This window comes from Stegodyphus dumicola, chromosome 4 (assembly GCF_044657685.1).
Source record: "Stegodyphus dumicola isolate Sdum_Otavi_A_Nest chromosome 4, ASM4465768v1".
NCBI lineage: Eukaryota > Metazoa > Arthropoda > Arachnida > Araneae > Eresidae > Stegodyphus > Stegodyphus dumicola.
In genome coordinates this window covers 70,627,602-70,644,066 of record NC_140771.1, presented here as the reverse complement: position 1 = coordinate 70,644,066, position 16,465 = coordinate 70,627,602, and the positions used below count along the sequence as shown (strand labels likewise).

Here is a 16,465-nt window from a genome sequence, read left to right as displayed (position 1 = left end):
TTCACAGATGAGTCCAGATTTATCCTGGCATCAGATAATAATGTCTAAGCGTCTGGAGAGAATGATGCACACAGAATCAGGTTCAGAACACCATCCAAAATCCTGCATTCAGAGGTATGGTAGCGCAGAGGTAACAGGTTGGAATTTCAATGGGATATTGTAACTAGCTGCACATCTTTAAAGAGGATTCTGAAGCAGTTGAATAGCATTCTGTACCACACTGAGAGACTATGCTGCAGCAGTTATCCAGATTTCCTACTTATGAATGATGCCATTTCCATCGAGCTAACATGGTTAGTGAATACTTGAAGGTTGAGGGCATTTCTTGCATGGAGTAGCTATCATATTCTCCAGATCTTAATCGAATTAGAAGTATTTAAGATGCCTTCAAGCATGATATCTGCAAATTTACATTGTTCAGCCACTCTCAAATAAATAGTGTGTGTGATTAAAGCAAAGCCTCGAGGGCTATCTCCAGAAGGATAAGGATGCCTTTGTGGAGGACGTTCTAAGGGAAACTGGCTCGTATACACGTTACACATGGGGAAAATCACGAAAACGCCCATGCAGCCAGCCTGTTCGCGGGATTTGAACCTCGTACCGAACCACCAGTGTTCAGCGACTTTTGTTCAGCACTTGGCCGCTGATGGGCCTCAAATAAATGGAAACTGTTCTAATGGAGGAATGGCCACTGCTAACATTTGTGATGGCTGATCATCTCATTGAAAGCATGGGAATTACTGAAAGTTACGTGAAGGTCCAAGGTGGTCACTTATTAAAGTAAATTTTGTTAATTTTTAGGTTTAAACATCAATTTGTTAGACTCAAATGTGACATCATCATACAGTTTACAAAAATTAAATACTCTATTCTTTTATGTATAAGTCACTTTTTTTTTAAACCAAAAAACAAAGGAAAATCAGGGGTGCTGCTTATACATGTACATAATTTGAAACAGGTACATAAAATCACGTAAGAACACAGCAACATGTATTTAAAACTGAGTATAATATCCATTGTTGTAGGTTTACATTACATAGAAGTGTACAAGTTTAGTTTAAATGTAGTTGCAGGTTGTGGGGACATGGTGTGAGATACCAGCACTAGTGATACTGAGATTGCAGGTAACTACTATAGTGTCACCAACAGAGAAAGTAAATATGACATGTGAAACACACAAACATGTTCCTTTTGACAACAGTACAAATTTTGTACCTTTCCCTTACACACCTGCTGAACATTTTGACATGTTTCTGTTTGGTGTTGTATGTGCATACACACACATGCACAACTTTTCTAATATACATACACTTACACCAAAATGTGTGACAGTTGCATAACGAAAAAATCATTCTTATAACGATTTCTCTTCATTTGATTTCCAATGCAATCTTGATATATAGATAAAATTACACCTCACTGTGTAATGATTCAAAGATAAGCATTCTTGATTTTTCTATCGATAAAAGACAAATAAAGTTGAATGCAGATGAATGAAAAAGAGAAACATTTTTAAGAAAGATGCATTGGCAACAGTCAAATTCACCACTGGAAAGATGCAAGTGAATGCCCAAGAAGGATGGAATTCACTCTATGACAGATGTTGCATTTTGTTTCACAAAGAAATAAGAAAATGACATTTTGTTAAAATATTTTTCAAACTAAATATATACGAGACACATCCAGAAAGTAAGTTTCCTGACGTTTTCCCCTTTAAAGTAAATGTAATTAGCCGTGTCAACTGCACATGCGTAACAGATGTATCAATCATACGCCAGCCGGACAGGTCCCGCCTCATGCCAGTAGCGTGGTAGCAGTGGTTCGAAATGGAAGCTCTTATTCCTTCGCCCGCCGCCTGCAAGGTTTGGCTGGTGATAAAGTTCTTGAATGCACAAAGCATTGTGCCAAATGAAATTCATTGTCAGGTCTATGGGCCAAACATTATGAGTAAGCAGATGGTACATCGCTAGCGTAGGCAGTTTTCGGAAGGTCGTCAAACAAATGATGAAGAGTGCAGTGGGCAAATCGTCTCTCATCAATGATGATCTTGTTGAGCTTGTGCAGCAGCGCATGATGAAGAACCGTTGTTTCACGATTACAGAGCTGAGCAGCCATTTTCCGCAGATATCTCAATCCTTGTTGCATGCGATTGTCACTAAGCACCTGCTGTTCAAAAAATTGTGTGCCAAGTAGGTGCCGAAAAACCTGACACCCAAACACAAAACTGAACGCTTACGAGCAGCACTGACATTTCTGCAATGGTATCACGACAGCGACGAGTTCCTTGACAGGGAGTCAGTTGACAGTTGTCCTGAGTCACGGGCAATGAGACTTGGATTTTGCACTTCACCCCAGAAACCAAGCAGCAGTCAATGCATTGGTGGCATAGTGGATCTCCAGTCAGGGCAAAATTCAAACAGATGCTGTTGATATGGAAAGTGATGTGCATGATGTTCTGCTCATTGAGTTCCTTCCACGTGGTGAAACAGTAAATGCTGACTGTTACTGTGAAACAGCGGAAATTGTGACGTGCCATTTAAAACAAGAGGCGTGGAATGCTTACTGCAGGTGTTGTGCTCCTCCATGACAATGCTCATCCAGATACGGTTTGATGCACAGCAGCTGTTTTGATAAAATTTGGCTGGGAGTTGTTTGATCATCAACTCTACAGCCCTGATCTTGCTCAAAGTGAGTTTCACATTTTCTTGCACCTCAAGAAATTCCTGTCCTCCGGTGAGCGTTTTGGCAACGATGAAGAGCTGAAGACATGCTGGTTCCATTTATAGGCGGCAGAGTTCTACGACAGAGGGACACAAAAGTTGATCCCATGATAAGTCTCAATTCTGGTAGTGGCTATGTTGAAAAATAGCTGAAACATTGCTATACTTGTTGCCAATAAATATGTTCCTGAGTTCTTTTTTTTAAATAGGGAAACTTACTTTCTGGATGCCTTATGTATATGTGTATATATACAGTACAAAGTCCGTAATACGGACTCATCGGGACTTCGCCGATTCCGGATTATAGACCATCAATTTAAATCTGGTAAGATGGCATGCAGAAATTATACAATTAAAAATATGAAACCGTAATTTATGAAATAAAGAGCAATTATGATCTAAAGGGTATCAAAATTTACAAAAAAAAAAAGCTTAATATTTATTTGTTTACATTATTAAACATTTCTTTCAATGTACGTTGTTTAAGTTGCTTCATTTTTTGTGCTAAATGTGCATGCGTAAACATTAAACGCGCAAGCGTAAAGCATACAAAAAAAAAGTTCGTGGCTTTGAGGACCGGATTATAGATCATTCCGGATAATGGACGTCTGGATTACAGACTTTGTACTGTGTATATATATATATATATAAATCATTTTTTCTGGCATTTTCTTTATTGCTGTTACTAAAAAAACAGGCCTATTTCAAACCTTTCTAAGCCTGTTCAGCAGCTCTTGAGCAATGAAGATTCCTAGTACTTTTTCACTCTTTCTGCTAAGACAATTAGCCAGAAATTAATTAATTTCTTTTGTTCGGTCAGTTTAAGGTCAAAATTTCAACAGATGCATCTTACACTCAAAAGTTTTCGAAAGTTGCACGACCATTTCTTTCTTGCATTCTAAAAACAGATTCCAACAAGTACCTGCCCTAGCCCTCCATTCTACATCTTGAATTCCAAATGCCATTCTGAGTATAAAGAAAGTAACAAACTTGTATATTATGTAAATTTCCTTTTCATACATTTTTCAGTTTACTTTTTTCTTTTATGTGAATACAATTTTATTCACCTTTTCTTATTTGTTTAATTGTTTTTACAAAAATTGCACCGTGTTCATTATTTTTATGAAGTTTATATTAAGTTAATATGATTAAAGGTGGAAGTATTCAGGGCGCATTTTCTCAAGTAAGAAAATAAAATTTACTCTTACAAAAATATACCACGATTTTAAGATTGATTTTAAAACCTCACGGAACAGCCAATTTCTTACTGAGTTCTAAATAGCACTTTTACTTCACATCATCTCACTTAGTTTAAACTCATCTTATTAAAAACCTTTCTTGTCATAATTTTTTTTACTTGAGAAAAAGGATGAAACATCATTTATTAATTATTTTTAATTGAAGTTAGTTTGTTCCCCCTGAAAAGTCAACTAATTTCCGGACAATGATGATAATTACGTGTTTTCTTGATTACATTTTCAATTTTAATTATAACCTTTTAAAGTTTCCATCTTAAATTTTATTCAAGATTCAGTTTTGATGTTTCCATTTAAAATTTTTCAAGATTCAATTTTTAAATATGCTAATGAGTTACTTCATTTCAATAAAGGAGATAATATACTAAATAATCTGTTAGAAAATAAATTATTATATGTATAAAAGGGCTCTGATTTTAACTGTCTTCTAAAAGGTTTATCAAGGCTTTTCTCTCCCTGAGCTCACAGTCAGCCTACCAGTCTGCTATTGCATTTACTTCTGCCAAGCAATATCATTTTAGCTTTATTATTATTTTCTTTGCAGTTACACCATACATAATTCAACAGCAAAACTATAAAAATTTTAAAAGCAGCATGTGTTTAAAATTCCTAATGAAGTGTTCAGGGTTGGCATACATTTTCTATTTTTTCAGTCTTTACTTAAGCAAAATAAAAAAATATTTAACAAAGGCACATCTTTAGAATTTCCGACATACGTCTCATGCACTGGAGATAACAATGCTTTAATCCATACAATGTTGCCACTATTTGCTTTCAAATAGTTGAGTTTGTTAAAAATTCATTACAGTTTTACAAAATATGAAATCCAAAATTCAGGCTTTTATATACACTTGTTCTGGTCAAGGACTACATTATTCAAAATGTGATGGCCCTAGGTACTGTCATCTTTTCACAGAGCAAGAAGCATGCATACATTCATGTAGATTCTTCATTATTTAAATTTTTTAAAAGTAATACAGGGCAATAATATTTCATGGCAACAATTTGAAAAATGGGTACTATTCAGTTTCGAGGGCCGTAAAAAATCGCCAAACTATTGTTGATGCCAATGCTGCCAAAAATAATTGCAGCAAGAAAAGAAGTTTAATAGTAAATAACTATTTAAGATTGATGTTTTAATTTAGATGAAAGGTTAATTTCATATAATACTTTTTTTATTATTATAATTTATATGAAAAAGGCTAAACATGCTGAATGGAAGCATAAGAGTAAATAACTATTTCAGATATTTATTATAATTTATATAAAAATTGCTAAACATAACTGAATGGATGCCTGCATCGCTATTTCGCTACGACTTACCGCTAAAGCATAATTTCATCTCGTTGGTTGTTCAAACGTAATTTTCTATAATGAGTGATGCCTTTTTTTGATCGGATGTAAATATTTTGTAATTACGTCGTAAATATGCATATAAATGTATATATTTTCTTTTTCTACAATACTTCAGAGTCCTAAGTACAGTCAAAAGTCTTTAATCTGGACTCGTTGGGACTTCGGTGATTTCGGATTATCGATTTTTCCGGATTACAGATCATTAGTTTAAATCTGTTAAGATGGCATGCAGAAATTATAAAATTAAAAATATGAAACCGTAATTTATGAAAAAAGGGCAATTATGATCTAAAGGGTATCAAAATTTCTTTTCTTTGAAAATATTCTCGGTAAAGTGCAGAATCGCTCACTTATTTGTTTGCCGCTTTTGACAAGGGTAAAAACAATTGGATTTTTGTGAATTTTCTTTTACTTTTTAAGTGAAAATAGGTCGATGTGCACATAGATAAAGTCAAGGGTGTGCGCAGTGCTATTTTTGTACAATTCTAGGATTTTTTTTAAAGTGAAAATAGGTCGATGTGCACATGGATACCGAGTATGTGCAATTCTTAAAAACGCTTCAAGCAGTGGGTGATTCTGCACTTTACCCAAAATGCTATTGCCAACTTTTTGTCATGGGCAATTCCCAAATTGTTAAATCCATAGGATATCAAAAAAGGATTTAAAAATTAAACTAATATTTCAATGGTGTCTTAAGAAATATAGAACTATATAAACTTACCATGGAAGTACGAAGTTAGATGGAGTAGCACTAAACCGATTTTCCCATACCCTGCTTTGAAGCACTGGAGATCCCTTCTTTTGTGATCAAAATATTAGATAATTTACCATCGAGTTCAATGGGTTTTGACATGATCGGATGTAAATATTTTGTAATTACGTCGTAAATATGCATATAAATGTATATATTTTCTTTTTCTACAATACTTCAGAGTCCTAAGTACAGTCAAAAGTCTTTAATCTGGACTCGTTGGGACTTCGGCGATTTCGGATTATCGATTTTTCCGAATTATAGATCATTAGTTTAAATCTGTTAAGATGGCATGCAGAAATTATAAAATTAAAAATATGAAACCGTAATTTTGAAATAAAGAGCAATTATGATCTAAAGGGTATCAAAATTTACAAAAAAAAAAAGCTCAATATTTATTTGTTTACATTATTAAACATTTCTCTCAACGCGCGCATGCATAAAGCATACATTACGCATAGTCGAAATTAGAAAATTGCAACCAGAAAACTATTTAATTTGTATTCGTGATATTTATAATGACGAGGAATTTGATTTAAATCATATCAAAGACGGAGTACATCGAGATGAAATACATTTAGTAAGGAATTATAAGCCAAATAAAATAAAAAGATCTGCCCTGAAGATAAGGATAGTGCTGACAAATTAACTTCTAATTCATTGTGCACCGCGGCGTTCCTCCCCTCCCGCCGCAGAGCAGCGTGAAATTGATAAACAGATTTCGGAATGGTTAGATAAACAAAGGATATGCCTTTATCCATTTTTTGCAGTGATTCCACTTTCTGTTTGATGGACATCGAAACATGCTTTCGCTTTGTAGATCCTTTGGCAGCTCCAGAAACGAAAATTCTTTTTGACATAATCGAAAGTTCAAGCTTACTTTTATAAAATTGTTTTAACAGTCTGTAAAAAAGCCGGATCCAATTCGAAGATTAAGGAACGTAATTTGCAACATTAACTGAAATAGATAATTAGATAATATTAGCTTAGCTTATACCGTCCGTTATACATTAAATGTGCATGCGTAAAGGTATTATGCACATGCATAAAGGTATTATGTGCAATGTGTTGATGTATGCGCAGAAAGCTTGTAGTTTTGAGGTCCGGATTATAGATCATTCAGGATCATGAGTGTCCGGATTAACGACTTTTGACTGTATATGAAAAGAATACATTTTTAAACAACATTTCATTCTGAACGGAATTAAATGCTATACTTTTCACAGAACAGTTTCACTTGAAATATTTTCACAAGTTTTCGTTAATTACATTAGAAAAAAATTAAGGTAATTCGATTTGATTCGGTTAAGGATTACAAAAATTAAGATCAAAGTTTATTGTATTATTAAAATTATGCATTATTTCTTTTCTATTTATAGAGCTTCTTCCTAAAATACTTATATATACTCAAATATGACATGATTTTTTAGCTTCCAAGGCATCTTTTAAATCGAAAACTGTAAGTAAGTTTATAATTAATGCTCTATTCGGTCCATTTGAAATTAGAGCACCTTTTAATTTAATAGCGAAATACTTTAAATAGTACTTCACTTTCTCTGAATATTTCTGAAAGGGAATAAAGTAAGGATTATTTTTTTAATATTATTTAAAACTTGTAACTGATTATAAAATGTAAGGGGAATAATTCTTTTAATTATACTTATTAGATTTTTTTACCCTTAATTCCAACAATACATATTCCAAAATTCTTTATTACTTTCTTAAGTAACCATCGCATAGAAATTGCTTTACAATACCTTTTAACAGATTGCTTTCCAGTAAGAACAATTCTTGCTTAAATAGTTTTATAACATATTTGTCAACAGGATGTCAATTTATGTTTACAATTCAATGTTAAGGTTATTATATATTTAGATAATATTTATAATCATTATAAATTTAGATACATTTAATAATTAGATTTCTTCACAGTAATTTATGAATGAATGAATCCTTCATTTCAAATACATTTATAAATAATTTAATAAATAAATATTTACGTATTTTGTTAAAGGCAGATACATGCTTTTTGGAAGCACATGCATAAATACCCACACATATTTCATATTTTTCATTTCTGGCATGTGGAAATCTTTCATTTCTGTGCATTCACTATATTTTTTGAATAAAGTAATTTACACTAATTTTAAAATTACATGTTACAATAATATGTGGATGTGAAAAAAATTTATTTTATTTAAAACATTTTGGCGTCTGGAACATAAAATAAAAGTAGCGAATGTTGTATTAAGGGTATCGAAAAATGTATACATTCTTAAAGCTAACTTTTTAGCTAAAATCTATATTTTTATAGTTCAAAAGTTTAGAATTTTACGAAACAAATTCATAATCAAAATCACTATTGTTAGTAATCGAAAAATAACCAAGATGTGATTTTTGCGTAAATATCTCTAAACTATACAAATTGCTATCATCCATCGCACTAGTAATGTTTCTTTTATGCGGAAGTGTCCCGTTTTTTAATTTGTATGGAACTGTAGTGTGTCGAAATACTATCAGAGCGCTATCAAGCAAGTTTCTGAATGTAAACAAAAAAACACCCTATCGAGTGGCCGAAGCTTCGGAGCAGTGCTTTACTTCTAATGCCGATTTGGCCATTCCTTCCTTTCTTACCTCCATGAAACTTACGCAATCTGAAATCAGCGCATACGCTGGATTTGTCGCACTGTTAAATGGGCACGTTTGCTAGATTTGGCGCTTTTGCGTGTACGTATTCGCTACAATTTTATTACGACCCTCGAAACCAAATAGTACCGAAAAATGATTCAGACCTTTGGGACTAAAAAAAAGCAAAATTTTATCTCACTGTGTGACTTATTAACAAGTGCAGCTTACACTTAATGAGAATATAATATTATTTCACCTTCATACATAATGCTTTTTTTTTTTTTTTTCCTGTGCATAAATACACTTGTTATCTGCATGTGCAATAAGGTATTAATCATAGCTTTACTTTTCCATTTTTGTTGATTTTTCTGTCACATGCTTAATTTTTGAAAGCCAGTGACAGTTCATTCAGGGACAGTTTTCGTATTAACTGCAGTAAAAATCAACGACAATAAATACCACACATTATTTTTAACACAATGTTAAATGTTTCATTAATCCTAAATGGTGCAATTTATTCTTAAAAAAACTACTGATTTTTTAAATACTTCTGTCTACAATTAAATAAAAATACAATATAAAAGTGAAAATAATTTTGATAAATTACACATGCCCGATTAATGTGATAACAACTAATACAATTTAAGTAAATGCAGCTTTACAAATTTAATATCATTATTCTCATTCTTAGAAACAATAAATTTCTTCTCTTTGAAAAGTTCCATTTAAATTGACCAATACAAATTCTTGTTGTGAAATTCAGGAAGAATAGTGACATAAACTGATGATAAACCAGATTTATTCAAAAATAAGATATCCTTTTTTACCCTATACTTTTGTTCTGAAATTTGGTAGGACCAGAATATAAATTGAGTATTCTGATAAATGAAATTGCAGAAAGGAATGAAAAACTAATTATCATACTATTTAGAAGAATTATCCAGTTTAAATACTAAATAAAAAGGCTAATCTTTGGAATATGGTAAAAGGTAGTTTGGCAACATTTTGGTAGGCGATAAAGGTTACTACCTAGGACTTTGGGAATAATGTTAGAAGTACTCAGTTCCGTTTACGCATTATTTTGGGTGAGGGAAATTAGAGATCATGAGATATGTCATGTGACATTAATGGATGAATTACAGTTCTTTAATCGGAAAAGGGGTGGGGAAATCTGGAAAAAATCTGGAAATTTTGTATTTAGCTTCATTATGTGTTGTGTGAAACAGCGTTGGTTAATTTTTGGATGCCATGGCCCTATCTAAAGTGAATTCGAAATGGCTATTTAGTGGGATTGAAAGGGGTAGTAATAAGTTTTTTTAAGGTTGTGCGAGATAGAAGTAAAGATTGCTTATTAAGTTTTATTAAGCAGTATATTCTACCTGGTACAATAATATCTGATTGCTGGAAGTCATATGTCTGTTTGGAGGATGAAGGTTTTCAACATCTTGGTGTGAACCATAAGTATGATTTTAAAGATCCTGAAACAGGTGCACATACGATTGCTTTTTATTTAGCGGAGGAAATAAGAAAAGTTTATCTGCCACGTAATCAAGATTCTGAAGAAGATTAGGTAAGTTAGTATTTTTAATTATTTGAGGATATTATTTTTATGCATTGTTCTAAATGTAAGGAGTAAATAAATTAATATGGTATTATTGGAAAATTGTTATTAGTAATGATTTAGTTTACAGTAATTAGGATTGTAAGCTAATTTTTATTAATTTAATGTATGTGCTTATTTATAATTTAAGTAGTGTTTTTTAATTTAATTATATTTTAATTAAATGATACCAATTTTTACCGGATTTAAAGATTCACAAAATTTTCATGCATTTTCGTGAAATTTTTCTAATTTATGAGAAAAAAGCAGTGTACATGGATATAGTGAAGAGTGTGCGCAATGCCATTTTTGTGCAATTCTGGGATGCTTTTTTAAGTAAAAATAAGTCAACGTGTACATGGTTTAGTTATATTTTAATTAAATGATAGTTATTTTGTGAATGTTATGTTTGTAGCAATTTGGTATATGTTTCAGTTGAAGTAAACGTGCATGGAAATAATTTAAATATTTGACACTAAGTATTTGTAACCATTTTTAATGTTTGCGGTATAAATTCGTTGGTGACGTTTATAATATAATAGATTATTTAGAGGTAAAAGTTTTTGCATATTTTATTTATTTTATACGTGGAAATGTTCATCCTTGGAAAGGGTATATACTTTTTCGCGATCATGTAATTTCATATATGTGCTGTTTACCGAGTTTAAAGATTCACAAAATTTTCCTGCATTTTCGTGCAAATTTTTGTGATTTATGAGAAAATAGCAGTGTAGATGGATAAAGTTAAGAGTGTGTGCAATGCCATTTTTGTGCAATTCTGGAATTTTTTTTAAGTAAAAATAAGTCGACGTGTACATGGTTTATGTGTATGTGCAATTCTGAAAAATGCGGCAAGGAGTTTGCGATTCTGCACTTTTTCCAAATTTTGCAGTTAATATTTGTCATGATTAAGCAGTTTTGTTCCATAAAATTTCTAGCATAAGTGTAATTCGGATAGCAGATTGTTAGAAAAAGTGTTCAGTAAATAAAAAGAAAAGAAACATGTCTTTACTTCGTGAAGACAAAATGGCGGCGAAAAAAAAAAAAAAAATAGAGGGATGCTGTAGCAGAGTTGGTCGCCAAATTTTCGCCAAAAAATCGCCAAGTTACCATAATCCAAAGATTAACCAATAAAAATTAAAATACTTAAATGCTATCTGTATATATATGTATCAAAGATTGAAGTATATATTAATGGTAATAAACTGCCTAATACTTTCACAAAAGCTGCAAAGAAATAAAATAATAATTTATTTACTAATGGATTATTGGGTATATTATCTCCTTTGAGAAAGGTAGTAGACTTTTAGTTGATTGAGTAGTTAAACTAATTTTAGTTGAATTACTTGGTTTGTAGATTACTTTTTCATTTTTTAAAAGTTTCCATTTTGAATTTTTTCATGATTCATATTTGATGTTTCATTTTTAAAAAATTTTCAAGATACATTTTTAAATGCTTATAAGTTACTTCATTCAACTATAATTCTACTACCTTTCTCAAAGGAAATAATATACTCAATAATCCATTATTAAATAAATTATATATATATATATATATATATATATATATATATTGAATTAATGAATTGAAATTCTTTGAAATCAAAATAAATTTCCTAATACTTGCACAATAGCCACAATGTAAGATAATAATTGATTTACTAAAGAAATATTGATTCTATTATCTCCTAATATAAATTTAGTAGACAGCATCTAAATGAAGTAATGCAGAAGTATGAAATTTAATCCTGAAAATATTTTTAAAGAAACTTGAATTTTAAATCACGAAAAATAGAAATTAAAACTTTTAATATGAAAATTAATAAACCAAGTAAAAATCAATATTTCTTTAGATTGGATATGATTGCATAATCCAATATATATATATATATATGGTGCCACAAATTGCATAATTACTGTTAACTATAATAACCACTTTTAATTAAAATACCTAGTTTAATGATTTCAGTTTAAGCCTGTACCAATTATATTGGTTATTGGTAGGACTGAAAAGAAATAAGTAACACTGTGTAACTACTATTTTCTAATTTCTCTTTCAGTACAATAATAATATATTACATTTAATTAAGTAGCTTACATTTCATTCTAATCAGAAACAAATGAATTCTAAATAGAGCTAACCTTTCATCAAATATTTACCTCTTAAATTTTATCCTTAAATGTAAGGAAGTTTTATTTTTGAGGAAACAGTATTTTAACAATGTTGTTTATTTAAAAATGAAATAATATATGTTGTTATAATGTTCTTTATTTAAAAATTAATACAATGCTGTTTATTTAAAAAGTAAATAATTAAGCGAATTTTGCAAAATATATGGAATGCTTTATTTCCATTTTTATCTCTTGTTCTTGCATTTTAAAATTGCCATTACAGGAACTTTAAATTCTTTTTTTTGGGGGGGGGGGGGGGTGAGGGCTATAAAAAAATACTTATTAGTATTTGTGTCATTATTCTTCTGGATCAGTACTATATGAAAATATCACAAAAATAAATAGGTTAAATCTGAATATAAGAGGTTTTTGAGCTTGCAATTTGTAACACTCATATATAAACATACTAAATACATAAAACTCTTGAGAACTGCAATAACTTTTTAATATAAATAGTTTTCAATGTTCGTTCATAAAAAGAATACTGATATTATGAGTCGTACAGTATACTTCCCTTTAAATTAAGGTAATTTAAGAAATGACAAAATTTGAAAATCAGTCAGAAGTTTAGAATTTTATCTTTACTTATTTAATAGCCAGAAACTTCCCAAACCGTTAATTAAAAAAAAAAAAAAAAAAAAAAAACTTTACAGAACGCGATTTATCGTAATTTTTAATTTTAATTGATTATTGAAATGCCACAAAAATTAATTAGGAATTACGTAATTAAATTACATGCTCTGCTTTTCCTGTATTTGCCAATGTTATTATGCTCGAAATTATGCTAATTACCATGTTATTCGTATACCATTCGTTATTCGTATAAGATATTCTTACATTTAATCCACATTAAAAATTAAATGCCTCGTGATTTCTATTATATTCTTCAATTCTAAGCTGCGCAATGAAAATTAGCAGCGAGCACTAGAACAAAAAATATACATATCATTTTAAATTATTAGGTATGATAGTCAACACAACAATAATTACGTACCTTGCAATTCATTATAACAGAATTGCTTGAAAAATTACGCAGCATTCAAACATTCAAGAACTGAGAATTTGTTTTTTACCGGCTGCAATGATGCACAATCTCCCGCGGAGAGGATGCAGTTGTTCTACGTGATTGGTAGTTGGTAGTCATGTGATCAGTCACTAACCATTCAAGAATAATAATAAAAATAATCTCATTTTTCATCTAGATATTTTCGTACAACTTTACTTACACTGTTTTCGTGTGATAAATACTGCTTCAAAATAGCTTAGTTTTTTTTTTTTTTTTTTTTTTTCCAGCTTCTGAATTAGCATATAAAATCGAAATATAAGTGAAATCTGAGTCAGGTAGATGCATCCTGAGCATGAAAAATTTATACATATACATTTTTTAATACAGTGTACTGAGAATTTTAAACAATTAATCACAGAATACATAAACGAATGTGTAAAGGAATTAAATACAGGTACTTATTTCACTATGTGATAATTTTACTTTGATTAGGAATGCGAAAATTAAAAAGTAAATTTAAATTCGCAATGAATTTTTATTTAACAAGAAACGTTTGCTTTATAATGTCAAAAATGCTTGCCTCATCTTTCTATAAATTAGAACTAATATTTGTTACTTTAGACTCCTGAACACAGAATTATAGCACAAGTTTTACACAGATACACACACACAGATCGTATTTTATTCTCGAGTGTCAAGGTGTAGAAACATCTTTTTACTCGACTTCTGATAAAGATCGGGAGGGGGGAGAAAGAGAAGGTTGAAAGGAGTGTGAGAGGCGGATGAAAGAGAGTGAGGTCCGCACTAGCGGTGGCGAAAAAATGGGGGTGTCAAGTTCAGTGTCGTTATAAGATGTAGCCGCGGGTGGTAAAACCGCAGAGTCAGTTTTGCGTGAATGAGTCAATTAAGGTTGTGATTCTTATGTGGAAAGGATGTCACCAGGGTAACGATGTTTTTCTCTGGGACGCGGGGAGTGTCTGAGAGTGCTAATAAGGCTATTACTGTGTTGTACTGAATAAAAGAAGTTGACAGCTAATCGTTTAATATACTCTTGAATAAGTTCGATTCGAAGGTCTCTGTGAATATAGATGTTGGTAATATACCAAGGAGCATTGATAATTTCTCGTAGAATTTTATTTTGTAGAATTTGTAATTGTTTAATATTGGTTTTAGCTGCATGTCCCCAGATCGGTGCTGCATAAAGAAGAGCTGGGCGCAGTATGGAGCGATATAGAATTAATTTGTTTGTAGTAGATAAGTTGCTTTTTCTACCAAGAAGAGGTCGCGTAGTAGCTGTGGTGATTTTAAATTTTTGTACTACGGACCGGAAATGGGTTCTGAAGGTAAGTTTTTGGTCAAGGGTGACTCCAAGGTATTTGGTTTCATTAATCCAGTCTATTTCTTCGTCAAATATTTCAGGGGGTGGAGGATAGTATTTCATGTTTCCTTTACGGAAAATTATTGCCTTAGTTTTATCAGGGTTAATTTTAATCCTCCAAAGGTTAAGCCATTTTTCCAGTTTTATGAGATAGCTTTGGAGTTGGTTTCTTACGGCGATAACTGTGCAGGCTTTAGTAAGAATGGCGGTGTCATCGGCAAAGAGTGCAAGATGAACAGAAGGGTCTTTAGGGATGTCTTGTGTATAAATTTTAAAAAGGTACGGCGAAAGTGCCGACCCCTGTGGGACACTAGCATTGATTACTCTGGTGGTAGAGTAAGCGGTACCGATTTTGATTCTGAATGTTCTGTTGCTGAGAAAAGAGGCTATTAAGCGAATAAAATGATCTAAAAAATTGAGAGTGATTAGTTTGTAAATAAGGCTTCGATGCCATACCCTGTCAAAAGCTTTCGCGATATCGAGAAATATAGCACCGGTCGGAAGCTTGCATTTGTAGCCTTCAGTGATAATGTTGATAACTCCAAGAAGTTGGTGGCAAGTGCTATGATGATTACGAAAACTGAATTGTTCTTCTGGGAGAAAATTCATGGAAGGGTGAATTTTTTGGATGTGGAAAAGTAGGATTTTCTCAGTAACTTTAGACAGGTGGCTAAGTAAACTGATAGGGCGATAGTTCTGTGGGAGAGTTGGATTTTGTTGCGGTTTAGCAAAAACAATTATTATAGCTTGCTTCCATGAGTTAGGAAAATGAGCAAATTTGATAATGTTGTTGATTATCTTAGTTAGGCAGGTAAGAGCGTTGATCGGAAGATGCTTCAGTGCTTTGGTCGAGATGCCATCGTGCCCTGGGTCTTTCTTCGTTTGTAAGGCGCTGCTGGTGTTGGCAACGATTGTTGGGGTAGTCAGGAAAGTGAAGTTGTACGGAGCAGGGGTATTAAGGAAGTTATTGACCACCTGGTTGATCCGTTCAATAGGGTGATTGTCGTACGGAGTGAGATTAAGAGTGAATGTATCTTCCATATAGTCCGCAAAAGATTTAGCTTTATCGTCTTCTGTATATGAAGTTCCACTATGTCCATGGATAGGTGGAATAGGTGTATAAGGTTTCTTGAATTTTCGGGAAATGTCAAATAGGGAACTGTCCTCTATAGCTAGGTTATTTAGGAAATTGATCCATTTTTTGGTTTTTGAAGTTCTTGACTCTTCTGATTTCTTTTTGCATAGAGTTTAGTTTGTGTTTGAGCTGTGGATCCCTGGTGGTTTGCCATCTTTTACGGATCCGGTTTTTCTCTTTAATCCTATTTCCTATATCGGCAGGCAGGGGAAGGAAAGGCTTGTTCACATAAAAAGTTTTAGTGGCTTCCTTTAAAGCAGAATTGATGCTGTTGGTAAACTTTGAGACTTCGTGTTCTAAATCTTCTGTGTTGTTGATGCATGGGTTACCTTGTATGGAATTATTCAGAATTTCAGAGTATTTGATCCAATTTGTAACTCCTATACTTCTGTCAAGTGACGGGAGGTATTTATTATTGGGGTTGTGGTCGGAAGACAGGGCTGAAATTACAGAGATGTTGCAT

General features: G+C 32.0%; 1 protein-coding gene across 2 annotated transcripts in view; it reads right to left on the bottom strand.

Moving 5' to 3' along the window:
- The window catches only part of LOC118186025 (uncharacterized), a 107,218-nt gene extending 93,587 nt beyond the window's left edge, over window positions 1-13,631 (bottom strand). For both annotated transcript variants that reach the window (XM_035356003.2, XM_035356004.2), the window contains exon 1: window positions 13,478-13,631. The gene's annotated coding sequence lies outside the window, so the exon portion shown is untranslated. The remainder of the gene's footprint in view (window positions 1-13,477) is intronic.
- Between the last annotated feature and the right edge of the window lie 2,834 nt (window positions 13,632-16,465).